The sequence below is a fragment of the Chanos chanos genome, chromosome 1 (assembly GCF_902362185.1).
Source record: "Chanos chanos chromosome 1, fChaCha1.1, whole genome shotgun sequence".
NCBI classification, from domain to species: domain Eukaryota; kingdom Metazoa; phylum Chordata; class Actinopteri; order Gonorynchiformes; family Chanidae; genus Chanos; species Chanos chanos.
The window spans coordinates 51628618-51645733 of NC_044495.1; positions in this window are offsets into that span (position 1 = coordinate 51628618).

The following is a 17116-nucleotide window of genomic DNA, read 5'->3' on the forward strand; positions in this document are numbered from 1 at the left end:
CTGGTTCCTATGTCCAACAACTTTGACAAATCCAACTGTAAAGTTATGGACATCCCTTGTATAGTCAAAGAACTGGGTATGACTCGTGTGAAATGTGAGAGGGGTACATGCCCGCTATTTTGCAGGCCTGTACTTAGTTACATAAAATGCGATCACCTATCTCAACCAAAATAGAAAGCCGTGGAGACCAAGAAAAAAAAAAAGGCATTGTAACATCAAAGTATAAGGAGTTTGAGATGGTCATATTGTCCAATTATTTGCATGTAATTTATTCACAGGTATTCAGATGCATCCCATATGGTTTAATAGTCTTTCAAAGGCCGTCGACATTGAGCCAAAACCTAAGATGGGAAACCCGCTCTAGTTGTGTGGTATTTCAGGCTGCTGCCATGGCAGGGTGAGAGAGTTTGCTGTCTCTGTGATCTATGTGGGAAAGTCTACCTTCAGGAAGATCTAAGGCCTTGAGACTTACAGTATAGGAAAAGAAGGATCGTGTGACATGGCTAATTGACCCACTAACTGTACAAATGGCCATCCAAGGAATATGGTTCATATCAAAATAAGTCTTAGGGGTTTACGCATGATTTCATTTTGTTAATGCTAATGCCTCTTAGAGAGATTAAGCATTCATTTGTCATAAAGTCATTCTGAGATTTTGCAGTTGTGCGGCTTAAGGATGCATACATTTTTCTGAACCTATCAATATTGCTTTTTGTAGTGAAGTACATGGCATAGCTTTCCTTTCTAAATCAATATTCTGAGTGACTTAATGTTTATCTCATTTTACTTTTATTTCTTAAAAACATCTTTTTTTGTCACTGTTATTGTCTAGGAGTATGTTTTTGTACTTTTAGTGCTTCCAAAGCAAGATAGTGCAAGAATTCTCTCCAATCCAAATGCACTTATATACCAGTATATCAGTGAATATAAACATATACACAAGAAAATAGAAATACTGTATTGCTGGGTATATCAAACAAATTTGTTTCTATGACATGCCTTCAGAAGTGAATGTCTTTAAACCCAAAGCCTTTTTGTCCCATTTTCACTCACATAATAATACTGGCGTGTGAGATTTCATCTTCTGCAATAGTTACAGTGCAGTAATCCCAGTGGGTGTCAAGACCTCTTTTTTTTCTGAATACATTCTTTTCTCAACCCCCATGTTTTTTCTTAATGTTTCCCATGAGAAAGTCTCACACTTAAAAGAGAATCTAATATGAGATCTTTAGCTTTACTCAGCGTGTGAATCTGTATTCTGGACAATGAGTAATGGTGTTGCAGGCTGGCTATTGTATTGCTAGGCGGACACATCTGTGTGACGCCGCATGTATGTCCTTTAGAAACAGGCAGCCTCTCCTCATTTAAAGGAATGAAGAAATACTGGATTTTTAATGACTTGCACACGTTTATATACACCCTCTTATCAAACGGAAGCTTTTTTTTCCTTTTTTTTGCCCTTGTGTAAACTCAACTTTTTTGCCTGTCATACTTACGAAGGAAGTGGTGAAAGATGCAAGTGTACCAGATCATTCACTGCTTTAATCCTTTAAAATGAACAGTCTATTCACTTAATACTGAGCAGAGAAGTTGCAGCAACCCTGTATCAACATTTCACACCTACCTACCATCTGCTTTTTCTTTGGCAGTGCAATAAATTGTTTATATTAGGTGTCTCCTTTCGAAGGATCTTGTTTAGACTGCATGAAACACAGCTTGAAATGGTAATCCTTGGCTTGATTTTGAAGCACAGTTTGCTGGTTTTTGGCAACAGGAGGGAACTCTGTGTCTCTCTCGTGGACTAGGATTCTCAAAAATACATCAAGGTTAAAAAGAAAAAAGGATCCCCACAGCAAGACACTTTGAATGATAAGTTTGAAGTTATTGAGAGACTGGTGAGATTAATACCCAAATAGTGACATTTTGATGTAGTGGTGACAGTTTTAGGTCACTTTCATGGTAGTGAGAGAACAGACCAGACTGTCACAGCACTGAAGGGCCTAATTGTGTGTAACAGAGATGGTCTGGTTTGGCAGGCAGACAAGAAAGGCTTGTGTCAGACAAGGCGGTGAGAAAGAGTTGCCACTGCCGTTGGGCAACAGAGAAAAAAGGAAGTTCAACTGACCCATGTCCTCATTTGGACCAGAGACCCTTGCTTAGAACTGTCTTTTCGTGCAAGATCATTTCTCAGGAGTGACGCTCTCAGTTTCGGCACAGTTCATATTAGTGAAAGGAGTTTGTAGTCACGTGGGAAAATAAGTTCATGAATGCCTCAATGCTATTGTCATGCAATGTGGAGAAGTTGCTTTATGAAAAGTCTTGTGGATGTTACATTGATGTACACTACAGAAAATATCATTAGAAATGCATCAAGTGTCACATTACCTTCATATGAAAAAAAAAAAAAACATTATTTTTTTTAAATCTGTATTTTTTAAACTTTTTTTTAAGCCATATTCCATGGAATATACGCACTTAACTACAATATTTATGTATGTAACTACCAGAGTTGCTGAGGTACATTGAGTTTATTCACGTATGTGGGAGGAAAGACAAAGAAGACAACGCAGCATTGACAATTGCAAATGGTGAAGTCAATTGGTCCTGTCCAACCTGTTTTCCAGCAGGCAGACATGTCTCAAATTGCCAGTATTTTGTATATGGAGCAAGCGATGAAAAGGGGCCTTTCGACATCACAATGCGACCATACAGATCTTTCAGAGCAATGAGAGGCGGTACGTCCAATTTGGCTAATCAGAAATCTCATAACAACCAAAATTTTCACGAGGAAGTCAGTATATGACAAGTGTGAATAGCCGATAATGAATGACTAATTGCTGATAAAAGTATCAAATAGCAGATAGCTATAGGCTAATTATAGACTCGCTGAGTAACCTTTTGACTGATTTGTGGTACACTCAAAATGTGTTCACTTTTGTGCTAGTTATTGGAATTATTATTATTATTATTATTATTATTATTAAGCATTGCTGAGTACTTTATTATTTTTTGCTAGTTGTGGCACATTTTAGTATTGAATTGACCCTAAGTAATTAATTTCACATGTGTTGTAAGAAGAAGCCTTAGTTTATTAGGAAAGCGAAGAGCGGAACCAAAGAGTCCAGGAAGTGCAGCGCCCTTTGGTTCGTGTCTTCATCCTTTCGAACAATATGTCTGTTTTTTTCAGGTTAGTATACCGCCTGGGGCTGAACTTTGTGTAGCACGAGTGTAATGAGTGTTGTTGGCGGATTTGAGTGTTTAGTGTCGAGTTTAGGATGCGTGAGAATTCAGAGCTGCTAATGGCGACATTCAGAGAGGATGGCGATTGTCACATTATTAGCATGATTGTGTACATAGAACAGCCACATTTTAAATGCTTGAGCTCTGAGCACCTGACAGATATTTTGAACAGGGTTATTTCTGTTGATAGAATGCTTATAAGATTTGTGAACAAGTTCATTACAGAAATGCACTTAGTTAAGATTAAGGCTGGAGTTCTAAATTTTGTGAGTTTGAATCGAACTGAAATTTTGAGTTAACTGACATTCTCTGTGTGACATGGTGAATGTTCTAAACTACTAAAATAGCTTAAAGTGAAAGTATGTTGAATTATGTTGTTCAGAAAATTAATATGAAAGACGTAACTTTTAGTTGGCTTTGCACTATGTGGTAGTAGCCATGGAAACAGCACAGACGCTGAAAAGATTCATTGGAACAAATAGTAATGTTCATTTGGTTTAAGGAGTATGGTGGAACTGACTGAGTTAAAAAGGTAAAAAAAAAAACATACGGTGTGTTACATACCTATATACTTTATTGAAACAAAGCAAGACCAGTGAACCAAACAATGGACAGTGAAACGAAGAGACATTCATGTTTTCAAAATTATGTAACAAAAGACAAAAATTGGGAGGAGAAATTTTGGTTTGGGTCTTCATTCTGTCAAACAATACTTCTGTGTTTTTCAAGGAACCGAAAAGCATTGAGCCTAAATTGCTTGTTACTGTGGTACCAGCTTTGGGACCCATATCAAACTGTGGGGGCTTGTATTGGATCTCTCCTCTTCACACTCATCAGGGGAGCAGATCCACTTATAACAGAACCACAAGACTGAGGTGATGAGACGTAACTGCAGCCCAGGAGTCAGCTGGTGGGTGTCCATGGAGAGAGATCAAGGAGGAGAGGGATCTTCACTTTGCAAGGGAGCCACACTGCTTAACCAGGAGGTCAACGCACGTCAGTCACCAGGGAGCTACGTTCATCAGACCAATACACACCACAAAGTGACATTGCCTTGCCATCAGGGCCATGCACACCATGTCTATGGCCAGAGGTGGACAAAGTACACAACTCCTTACTTGAATCAAAGTATAGATACTCCTGGTCAAATATTACTCCAATACAAGTGAAAGTTGTTCAGTCAATTTTTTACTTGAGTTAAAGTACTGGAGTACTTGCTTTTAAAAATATTTAAGTGTTCAAAAGTACATTTCCTTTTTAATGTCAACGCACTGCTGTATTGTTGCTACAATGCATTTACAGAACCCAATGACTTTGAAAAAACCTACTGAATGCACTGACTTGCTTGTAAAACCTGTAGAATAAAAGGCTTGTGGGATATGCTACAAAGCCTATAGAAACAACAAATCAAAGCCTATTGAATCAACAAAAGAACAGCCATTGTCGTTTTCATTTTTTTTACCACTCCCCACCCCACCCAACAAAACAGCATGGCAGTGTGTGTGTGTGTGTTCTGTCAATCAGAAACAATTATAGTTTTTTATTATTATCTTTTTCATCATCATCATCATAATCATCATGATTAAGCAAGTATACAAGTTTAGTGTTTCAAAAAAAGTGGAAATGAGAAACTGCTGCCGTGAAACTGCTATTAGGTGTAAAACTGCGGCTCTGCAGACAGGTACTATTGGCAGCCCAGCACTTGCTGGGCAAATGGCGGGGAAACGCCCTGGACAGGTCGCCAGTCCATCACAGGGCAGACACACAGACAAACACATTCATGCACACATTCACACCTAGAGGCAATCTGGTATCTCCAATTTGCCTGACCTGCATGTCGTTGGACAGTGGGAAGAAACTGGAGCTCCCGGAGGAAACACACGCAGACACGGGGATAGCATGCAAATTCCACACAGAAAGGACACTGCCCGTCCGGCCGGGTTTGATTCCCAGACCTTCTTGCTGTGAGGCAACAGCGCTACCTACTGTGCCACCGTGCATCCCCGTACAGGAACCAATTAGCTTGAAAACCAGTTGAGACATAACATCGGTCCCAATATGACAATTTGGCAGGCAAATCCATAAAAATCCATAAAGTCATTTGATAAACCATAGCATCAAACTGCAACTATCACAAGCACTAGCAACTTTGTAAAATGTTTACTGGAATTAAACGAATGTTTACATACCTCGAAATGCTCTCAGGTTGGACGGCGAATTTTGAAGGCACTAAGTTTGTCCGTGTTAAACAGAGCAAGCACTTAAAACTATAGGAATCTTTGGTCTTCAGATATGGCCATGGGTGCTCTGGTGAGGAACCTTTATCTTTATCTTTATCATTTTTATCTGTAGTAGTAGCCATCATTACAACCACCAAGTTAAACTGTTCAAAAAATACAGCATGCACTTTGAACTTTACTGACAGCATAGGAGTAGTTTACTGTGATTGTTTTTTCTCCTGTGATGAACACAATATGGCCTGTCACATTTTTGAAAAGAAAGTTCGTCTGCTGATCTCAAAGCTATGCTTCAAAGTAATGAGTAACGAGAACGTTCATAGAAATGTAGTGGAGTTAAAAGTATATTATTTGTCTTTCAAATGTAATGGAGTAAAAGTCATACGTTTCCAGAAAAAAAATTATATTCAAGTAAAGTACAGATACTCAAAAAACGTACTTAAGTACAGTACTCAAGTAAATGTACATTGGTACTGTCCACCCCTGTCTACAGCATGCAAAGAATTGATGTGGAGCATCAAAAAGAGCTTGTTCAGACTCTCAAATGCTAACATCCACCATGTTGCAAGGGGCATTGCAGCTGACAGCCGAGACATAGTCAAGTTGAGCCCAAGTGACAAGGAAAGCTGCATGGACTATGTCATTTCCTACATGCAGTCTGACACGTTGCCAGAACTTGAGGATGAAGGTATGGGTCAATTGTTGATTTTGAATGATTTGATATATAAGGGTATTGATACCAGTGCTTCTGCTGATTTGCTAATTGAAACATTGGGTGATGTTATGACAAATGTTATACCCAGGCCCAGCCCATCCACTGTGATCCCAGACCACATTCCACAATCACACCCTCAACAATCGCACCCCAACACACATGTCAACACAACCACACAGTCAGTAGAAGAGCTGTGAAAAGTGTTTGAAGAGTTGGGTTAGAGACTGTGGAGCTACAGCTACCCAACCAGCCACTACATACAACCACCAAGGTGAGTTGATGTCACACTCAGTGCCACCCAGAACATCAGAGAGAATGGTTCCCCTCGAGGACCTCCTCCATCTCCAGCACAGAGATTTTAAGGTATGTGGGGGTCAAATTGGAGACCACAGTTCTGACATGAGTTATAACTGCATCAGCAAACAAATTGACAGAGTCAAAGAGGGCTTTGTGGAGGCAGAGCTAGTCCGGGGCGTGTTGAGAACTATTAAACCAGGCACTTTTAAGGATATGCTTGTAAACAAAGATAAGATGACTGTTCCTGAACTCAAGGGCCTCCTCAGGTCCCACCCTGGGGAGAAGGCAACTACCGAGATGTTTCAGGAGCTAAGGTGTGCTAGGCAACTCGAACCAGAGTCACCCCAGCAGTTTCTGTACCGCATGATTGGACTCAAACAGAAACTCCTTTTTAAGTCAAGGCAGGCCAACACAGTCATCTCTTACGATCCTAAGACCATCCAAGAGGTTTTTCTTCAAACTATCTACCAGGGCCTTGGGCTGAAACATGCTGATCTCCAAGAGAGACTGAGACCTGTCATCTCGAACAGTCTAGTCAGCGATGAGGAAATCCTCGGCCAAGTAGTGAAAATGGTAAGTGACGACAATGAACACCAGCGCAGACTCGGCCAACTCCCCCATCAAAAGACAACATGCGCACATGGTGCCAAGGTGGAAACAAGAGATTGGCAGAGTTGGGACAAGCCAAGGGACACAGCTTCAGACAATAAGAGCTTCCAGACCATACAACAGCTCAGTGCTCACGTGAAGACCCTGACACACATGGTGGCCACTTTGATTGAACAACAGGTAGCAAGCACCCAGGTGGCTCACTCACTGATGCCACCAGCCCAAATACCGTGTCACCCTCTGCCACACCCTCCCTCTCAGTCGCCTCCTGGCGAACTTCCTCTACCCATGTTGAGGCAGTCCTCCGTCCAAGTAAGGGGAAGGACGGCTCATTGTCCAAAATGCATGGAACAGAACCTGCGGGAGTGCAACCACTGCTTTGTGTGTGGACCAAATTTCAGGGAAATGGGATCCAGTCTCTGCCGAGGGACAGCCAGAGGCTGGTGCCCAGTCTCAGTCCCAGCCAGTAAGTCCCATCCCTGAACAGCTACCAAAACAAGCCAGGCACAACAAACAACCGCTGCACACACTTGCCTGTCAGAGTACCACAAGATTCAAAGCACCCCTAGTGGGAAAAAACCTACTTAAATGTTTGATCAGTGGGTATCCCGCAACAGCCCTATTTAACACTGGCTCACAAGACTGCATAATGAACCGAGAATGGGGTGACACTCACATTCCCAACTATACAGTGAGACCTCTGCAGGAGCTTCTCAAAGAAAAAAAAAAAAAGCTCAAAATCTCACTGACCCACTGGGAGAATACAGTTGGTTTTCGATCCTGGATCAGGGCAAGGCCTGTCACCAAAGCTTTATTACAGAAGGATCAAGTTACCTGACAGCGTTTACAACCCCTTGGGAGCTGTATGAGTGGGTCCAAATACCCTTCATATTACTGAATGCACCAACAGCATCCCAAAGGAGCATGGAGAAGATGCTCGACACGCTTAGAGATGAATGCTGTATCCCCTACCTTGATGATGTGCTTTGTTTTTCCCTGTCCTTTGATAAGCATGTACAAGTGCTGCGCAGAGTCATCCAAGCTCTATGGCGCCACAGGGTAAAACTGAAACCAGAGAAGTACAAGTTATTCCACCAAGAGGTCTGATATGTTGGTCGGTTGGTGTCTGCAGAAGGGGTGAAGGTGGATCCCAAAGACCTAGAGGCAGTACGGGTATTGAAACACTGAACACCCCAGACAGTTGAAGATGTCAGACAATTGCTCGGATTCCTGAACTATTACCGAACATGTGTGCAAGACCTCTCACAAACAGCCAAGCCCCTGTATGACCTGCTTAAGGCAAAGTCCAACACACCTCTGCCCAAACTGCCACGAGAAAAGTCAAAATGTCCCCAGCAGTCCTAGTGGAATGAAGAACACCAGCAGATCCTTGAATGGCTGGTGGACACACTTACCAAACCTCCAGTGCTGGCGTATCAATATTTCAATTGCCCTTTCAACTCCATAGAGATGCATCTCATGAAGGTCTTGGTGCAGTCCACAGTTTTTATGGAAAATAATCCTCTGAGATATATCCTGAATACTGCCAAGCTCAATGCAGTGGGCCACTGTTGGGTGGGACAGCCTGTCAGGGTCGATGTGAGTACATTCTGGTATTGACAGACCACTTCACCAGGTTTGCGCAAGCTGACCCCACCAGGAGCAAAGCTGGCAAGACGGCTGCTGACAGGTTTCTCAACGATTTCATCCTCAGATTCGGATACCCCACCAAACTCCACCATGACCAGGATCGGGAGTTTGAAAACAAACTGTTCAGAGTACTTCAACAGTTATCTGGTGTTGGCCAGTATAGATCCTCTCCCTTTCACTCCCCAAGGTAACCCCACTGAGAGGCTAAATTGCAACCTGTTGCAAATGCTGTGTCATCAGCTAGATGGTGGTTCCACTGTGTCTACAGATTGCTTAAACAATCCAAGCAGAATGGAGATCATGGGTTTACTCAATCACATTTTAATTTTGGCAGACAACCCCCCCAGGCTGAGGTCCAAGATTATAATAAGTTGTGTATCCTTTTGCAGAATAACACCCAAACCACTGGGAAAAGAGTTAACCATACCGCTATACACGTCATCTTGCTAGCGTCATGTCTGTTGAGTGGCATTGACCAAACATGATAGTAAGCTGGGTTGTTTTATTTTATTGTTTTATTGGTTATTCATTTTGTTCTTTTGTTCTTCTGCTGTTGTTGTTGTTTTTATGCTTTTGCTTTTTTTTTTGCGAAGTCAATTCAGTGTGTGTGTTGTCTGCTTTAATGGTGGCCGTTCTCTGCTCCCGTTAATTACATGTTGACTATAGTTGCATCTTTTAGAAGCATGAGGTTAACCATATCAAAATCATAAAGGTCAACAAACATTTATTATATTTGAATTACTTATCCAAAATCCAGATTGCTACAGCCTCAATATAATTCGTCACAACTGAAGTTTTTATGACTTTCAACGAATAAAGAGGTAAAATATACAGTTAAACTTACCATATAGTATTTAAAACACTGTTTTGGTTGAACATTATTTTATTATACCATATAAGATTATGACTTTCTATGCTTATCACTGTTACAAAAACTCCTCCAGGCGATTCCCTTTCATTTACAGTGTGTCATTAGGTTTAGGTTTCATTACACTCTTTGTCTCTTTTGCCTGTCTTATCATGTCTCTGAAATACTTTCTATTTGAATAGACAGCTTAACTTTTAGTGGCTGTTGCTTGAACTGCTTGAGCTGTACATTTACACAAATGTATTTTTTATATGGCTGAAGACACAAGTATCCATAATTTGACTGAGCACTGATAAAAACAACCTCCAAATTGCAAGTTACTAGTCCCTGCAGTTATAGATAAGTACCAGCTCTGCTTTAGAAGAACCTCAAATGACCTTTCATTTGACGAGCAGTAAGACTGACAGGCTAAAATAATTTGTATGAAAAGTATGGGCACCCAGAGCTTTGGGGGTTTAAACAAAGATCTCACAGTTAGTTCTAGCTACCGATCCAATTGGTATATTTAGTTACAGGTCTACAAAGCCGTGTACAATGGTTTCTTTGTCCTCAAAAGGTCAGTGGATAATTTCTTACAACTTTTCCGTCATAATATGAAAAAGAGTGTTCACAGCCAGCAAAACCCTTGTAAATGCTTCTTTGACAAGTTTTGTTATAGAAGCAAGTTCTTGTATATTGGTAAATTTGCTCTTTCAGTAAAGTGATACCAAATCCACATACACAATTAGCTTTAGCTTTAGCTTTAGTGTGTCCAGTACAGCAAAACAAAAAAGAAACATATTCAGTGTTGAAAATGCCAATGTCTCTTTACTGTTTTAATTTTTACAGTCATTTTATTATAGAAAAGTACATGTCAGTGGATTTTTTTTTTCTTAGACAGGTACCAGCTAAGCATTTGCTGAATGGAACCTTCTCCGCGTTCCAGCTTTAAGAACAAGATGGGATCAATAGTTTCACTTCTTGTAGTCTTAAAGTTAGATTAATAATAGTTTTATACAATCAGCACATGCATTGCATAGTTCTATGAAACAGTAGTCATTCATAATTAAATCAGAATTCACAGAAGACCAGATGGTAAATTGTACAGATGGTGGGAATGTAACAGAATATAGCTAAAAATAAACTAAATATGAAATTGTAACTGAATTTATATTGTTTGAATTGTTTAAATTAAATTTTAATTAAAATGTAACAGAATGTAGCTGAAAACAAACTAAATATTAAAGTTCCTTTAAATGAGTTATCACTGATTGAAACATCATCTCGTTACATTATATTCCCATTAACTGATTTGTAGTGCAAGCAGACCACTTTTGATTCTATATGATTCTTTGATTCTATATGACACTTTTGTTAATTATCATGCATTGAACTGAAGACTCTCATTGCTTCAGGGTTGGCACTGTGAAAGGATGTTGATACTAAATAATATAAATATCAACCAAATGTACATCGAAAAATTTAAATGATGTAATGCAGGTCCCTAACCACTCATTATCTATTGTCCTTTCTGTTTCTTATCCTGTGAATAGAGAGGTAGCAAATGGTCCCCTTTATCTTTTTTTCTTTTTTTTTTAAATTCTCGACAGGTCAGTATTAACATAGTGAAATCACTGACACCCACTACAGAGTCACCGCTTATATTTGTTTGACATGACATAAATTAGGTGAGAGAAACGCAGCTCTGCTAAAGAAATTGATTGTGAAGCTAAAACTTACTCTTATTCACAAAATGAAAGAGAGATTTTTGATCCAGTGAGCTGTTCTACGGAATGGTGTATGACGTGGTTGTGTATATGTAAACAGAAATACGTCACCGTAACATCTGCTGAACTTGAAAAAACGTCACTGTCACCCCGCGTCGAGTTTTTTTTCCTGCTTCCCGCCATCTCCCAGCAGAAGACAGGAAGTTGCTCAGTGTCGGAGTAATACTAAGAAAATTAACTGGAACCCTGCACACAACATCCCAGATGTCACACTAAGCTGGATGTGATAGTAATTAAAACCCGCAAGTTTGTAAAGGTAGCATATTTACTGCATTTTTTAGAACTTACTCCCATTCCCATCATGCCTTAGTGTTTGATGCAACATCTACTCCCTCTCCCTCTCTCTCTCTCTCTCTCTCTCTCTCTCTCTCTCTCTCATGTGGTCTTGCACTCTCAGTCACACACCTAAAATGATGTCATGCACGTCCTTGCGAAATGGTTTCACATGCAACATGGTTTCCCATACACAGTTAAATTTCCTAGAGTACTATACAGTCAGGGGTTGAGACTTGAAATTGAACTGCTGTTAATATTTTGCAATTATAATAATGAAGTATGTGTACCTGACCATCAAAGGGAATTTTATGTGGTGAAGAAGCCACCTACAATAGGCATATTACAAGCCGTGACAGTTTGCCTCTATGCCTGGTTTTCATCTTTGCTGTTCAACTGGGTGAGCAGACACTATTACCGGGAATTTGCGGTGTAAAATTACATCTGGAACAATCTTGCTGTGCTCTTCAACAAAGAAATTGGCGGATGTGTGGTCTTGGACTGGTTGTCAGGATAAAGAGTCTATTTTACGGGCGTTTCATTGTTAGTTACGGTTTTCAAAAGAAAAAAAAATGCATCAACATTAAAGACATTCTTACATATAATGTCACCACTATAACTTCTTCAGCGATGAACCAAAGATTCAAAGACATGTTTTTGCACTTAATTAGCTTTAAATATCTCAGTTTAATGTCTCTTAGGGTATAATCTATCTACAGTCTAAAAGACTGTGAAAGTATGTCAATCAAAAAACCCACACACAAATAGAAAATAATACAGATTTCCACTGACCTTATTATAATGATGGTCTCTGTGTTGGACTAGCAGTCAGGCAACAATGAACAATAGTGGTGTGATATAATGTGTAACTGTTGTTTTTGGTGAATGGACCATTTGATACATTCATTCTCTTAATAAGCCCTTGTGTTAAGATGGCTTGCGGACAAACATTTGCTGACTTGCACTATATTTTTTCTGGGCTTCATTTTGAACCGATAATACATCACACTGATATTTCGGATACTTTTCAGCAGCACGTCACATGCTCTGCGTGAGAACTTTTGAGTGATGAGAGCTTTAGATGTACTACATACATTCAAAGCCAAGGTCATTATCTGATTTGACAGAATTTGATTTGTGTGTTTAGTCTGCTGTACTGGCATGTCTCTGTTTTCGTATTTGTGAGAAAGGAGGAGTGAATTGTTGACATAATACAGTATAACAAGGTTAGCTCCAGTAGGTGATAACGTTTGTGGTGTTTAATACACACAAGCTTGGGATTCAGAGATATTTGACACAAAAATGACAGTTACCCAATTTCATCTCAAGGACACACTTCTTTTGGCAAGTTTTGAACCTTGCTATTCTGAAAATTTAACACCATTTAAGAAATTTGCCTCAAAAAAAAAAAAAAAGCCTTGTCTCCATGAAAAGCCTTCTCTCCATTCTGTGTTTTGTCACTATATATACTTAAATGTTCCATAAGCTGACTGTTGTAAAACACACACACACACACACACACACACACACATACACACACTCAAAAACCACTTTTACGTAAACTGGGAAATTTCCTCAAATTTTTTTAAATGTTTGTGGTTCTTGTGATGGCGTGCTATGTATGGTGTTGTCAGAGAGTTTTTTTTTCCATTTGACTCGGTCAGATGTTGTTGCTTTGTTTCCATCTCACTGACATTGCTGGCATGTTGGCTCTGAGGGACACCTGCTCCATGCGTAGCAGCAGTGCGTGTTTACACTTTGACACAAGAGTGCCTGGCAGCGTTACTTTCCCTCGTGCCCTTCCCCCATGACGTCACAATAGATAGTACAAGTGACTCCGTAAAGCATGGAACATTCTGCACGGTTCTGTTCCCTCAACTTCAAATAATCAAGTCACGTTGGAGTGTTCCCTTTACAGTGCTGTGCATCCATTGGCTCTCTGAATATTGACAAACACGCTGCCATGCCATAAACATGCCCGCACTGTGTGTTCCCTCATTTAAAGGACACAGTTTACATGGAACAGCCAGTGGTCACACAATGTGTTTCAGATTACTGACTGTGATGATACCATAGCTCATGTGTTTGACATACATTTTATACGAGGTTCATGTGTTCACCATATGTTCAGTGACATGTGTTTGACAGTCCAGGCAAAAAAGAAAAAAAAAAAAAAGGTTTTTCTGGTTAGGTGGAAATTGGTTATAGAAACACGTAACAGTGTTATATTCTGAGATTCAATGTTTACTAATTTGAGAGAATGTATTACCTATGCTTAAAAATAAGAGATCATTTTGTTCCTGTGTCAGAATCCTTCATAGTGCTCCCTGAAATAAAGAATATGCAAATTACTTGCTCACTTCTTTTTTTCTTTTTGTTTTTTTAAGTAAAGTAAAGTCTCCGTGATTGCACAAACACACTGTGAACAGTGAGCAGTGAATTTGTCTCTGCATTTAACCCATCCAACACACCAGTAGTGAACACACAACAGACGCAGGAGCAGTGGGCAGCATTCCTCTGCGCCCAGGGAGCATTAGGGTTAAGTGCCTTGCTCAGGGGCATACAGCCTGTGGATGTTGGGCCTGGGAATCGAACTGGCAACCCTCCGATCACAAGCCCGGTTCTCTAACCTTTTACATTAAGTTTCAGAAAGTTTTAGACCTGTCAACTGCCTCAGTGACTTCAGCTACATTCAGCCACATATGTTGTGCAAGAAACTACTGTTAATGCCCAGACGTGTTTATCTTGGTTTATCTTGCATGCCAATGCTCGTGAAACACTTGCAGTAACAAAGTTTCTTGGAAAAATTTCAGCATTTTTATGAAGCTTTGTCATCGGAAGTGTTCAATGGTGGCAAGTGGTGGCATTCTCCTGGAATGTGATTTCCAGCACCACCAACCCAAGGTCTTCAGCAAAACTGACATTTAAGCCACAAACAGAAGGCAACCTCCAACTGAGGGCCTTTTAGTAGTGTTTTTAAAGCTTTTCATATTTTGAAAATATGAAAAGTTTGCTCCAATTTCAGTTTTACAGAGAGAGCCACCCTCTTGTAGGATTTGTATTTTTCATGAAACTGATAGATAAGATTTCTAAGACTTTTAGTAGTATTGTTTCGCTAGCTGATTTATAAACAGTATAATATGTCATTAAGGATTAACATTATTTTTAGTTGCTTTATTCAGTTAATTGTAATTCCTGGTAACTGTGGCTTTAGCTTCCTGTAATCGAGCCAGTTCTAATAGTCACTCTGATGATCTGTCATGACCTGTTTATGAAACTCAGCAAAAGAATTCATTCTAGACAAGTTGGTATGTTGAAAAGCCAAGCTTTTACTGAATGAGAGTGTGTTTCACAGACATTAAATACTTGTCATGTTTTCTGTGTTTGTCATGTACTTTTTTGTATATGTTCTTCACGTCCCCTGTGCCACCAGGTTATTCTGTGTCAAGCTGATAGCTTCCAGGTTTCTCTATGAGTATTTTCAAAAGTTTGCTCCATACATAACTTGTCCAGTGCATTTTTTGAGAACCTGACATACTTTTCAAAATACAGCTTTTGTTCAGTGTACCATCTCCTTTTTACATGTGATACAACATTTCGGATACCCAACTTCTTCTTGTCAACTTCAGCTGCTTTGTTCCATACCTTGAACAGTTTCATTGAAACAAAGTAAATTCGTGATTAAGTTTGTTTGGAAAATATACATATTTCATGGTCATTTTGTTGGCCTTTTTATCAGGAATATCTAATAAAAAAAAAGTCTACATGACCTTTACCTGGTATATGTGATTTTTACTTGTGTGCGAAGGAGTTCACAGTTCTGAGACAAGCTTGGAAGTCTGCTTGATGAGCTGCTACATTCCATTTAATCATTCTCACTGCCAAACCCACCCATAAGTATGACATGGCACCTGCAACTGCTTTTTTACCTTGACTGACCCATTTTACACATAAGGCCTAAGTAGTTTATCCTTAATGGGTCACTCCTCCCATGATATAAATGCGTATTACGTGTGCTTAATCTTCACTGAAATGTTCTCCTGCATGTAACATATGTTTTTAAACATCATCTTGTTCTCTGATATTATTCAGCGAGAAGTGTAACTTGGAGCACCTGCTGCTCTCCCAAGGAAATGGGAAATTCCATGAAGATACTCAAGTGCTGTCTAAAACCTTAGTACACAATTATACAAGAGTATGACACACATTTGTGTCATCAGTACAAACATGTCTGACCAATGTTTACAAGTTCTTTGCAGGATTCTTTCAAATAGACTGCCGGCTCTACTACAGTTCCAACAGATCATAACACAGTCTGTTCTCCACATGAATACTGAATGACCTGCTTTTTGTAGGTTAGGACGTAATAATAGATTGAAATAACCTACTTCTAAGGGATTTCATAATAGATGAGCTATTATCTGAAATCCAAATTTTATGATGTAGCACAAAGTAGCACTGGTACATACATATACTAAATACTGAATAAACATTTTATATTATTTAAACAGTATTGTACATGGTTTTTCATGTATTTTTCATGTGCAATTAGTAAACAACATGTGCAATTAGTAAACAACACTAAAAACAGATGACCATGTGGTACAGTGATAGTATCTCTTTGATTAATTATCCCAGTTTCATAGTATCTTTGTTTAGAAAATAAATTTGATAAAAAAAAAAAAAAGTACAGCAATTAGATTCTGTTGTTGAGTGTGTAGGGCACACAGACCGACACCTTGTTCTGGTTTCTGTTACGTCAAACGTAGTTTCAGAACATGAAGATCTGCAGAGCCTCCAACATTCCAAAACAGCCAACCGTGAGCATTCCATCAACATCGTTCTCAGAGCGAGAGTGCAGATGTGTGTCATATTTTTGCAGTCTCATAGATACCGTGTGTTCTTCAGGTATGAAACTTGCAACACCTAGCAAAAAATCAGATAACCCTTAAGAGACATCATTTTAGTCAACCACCATTCAGGACCATCTTACGAGCTGGTACAATCTAACACAAATACATGTTTGTGGTCAGATAGATTGGATGATAAGATGTTTTGGGCTTGCATTTTGCATACAGGAATTTTAGGATTAAGAGTAGGCCAGTTAGTAGGAAGTGTGGATTATTTGAGTTGTCTGCATTGTTTTATTTGCTTGAATGGTTTATGACTCAAGGTAGCATTACCAGCTATCAATCTCTCTGTGAGTCATAATCTTTTTATTGCAGACTACAAAGGGAGCTTCGTTAATCTCAGGTATGATGAATGAACATGGTTTATGATGATTTACAAATAACATCAAGAGTCAAGTCGTGTAAATGTTAGTTGGAATTAGCATTAAGCAGAGCGGGAGTGGCAAATGTTTGTGATGTTTTGCAGTCGAGTGTTGGCTTTCTCTGTTTCTCTGATCTTTCCCTCATTTCAATACATGTTCAGTCATCACTCTTGGTCCTTGTTCAAGTTT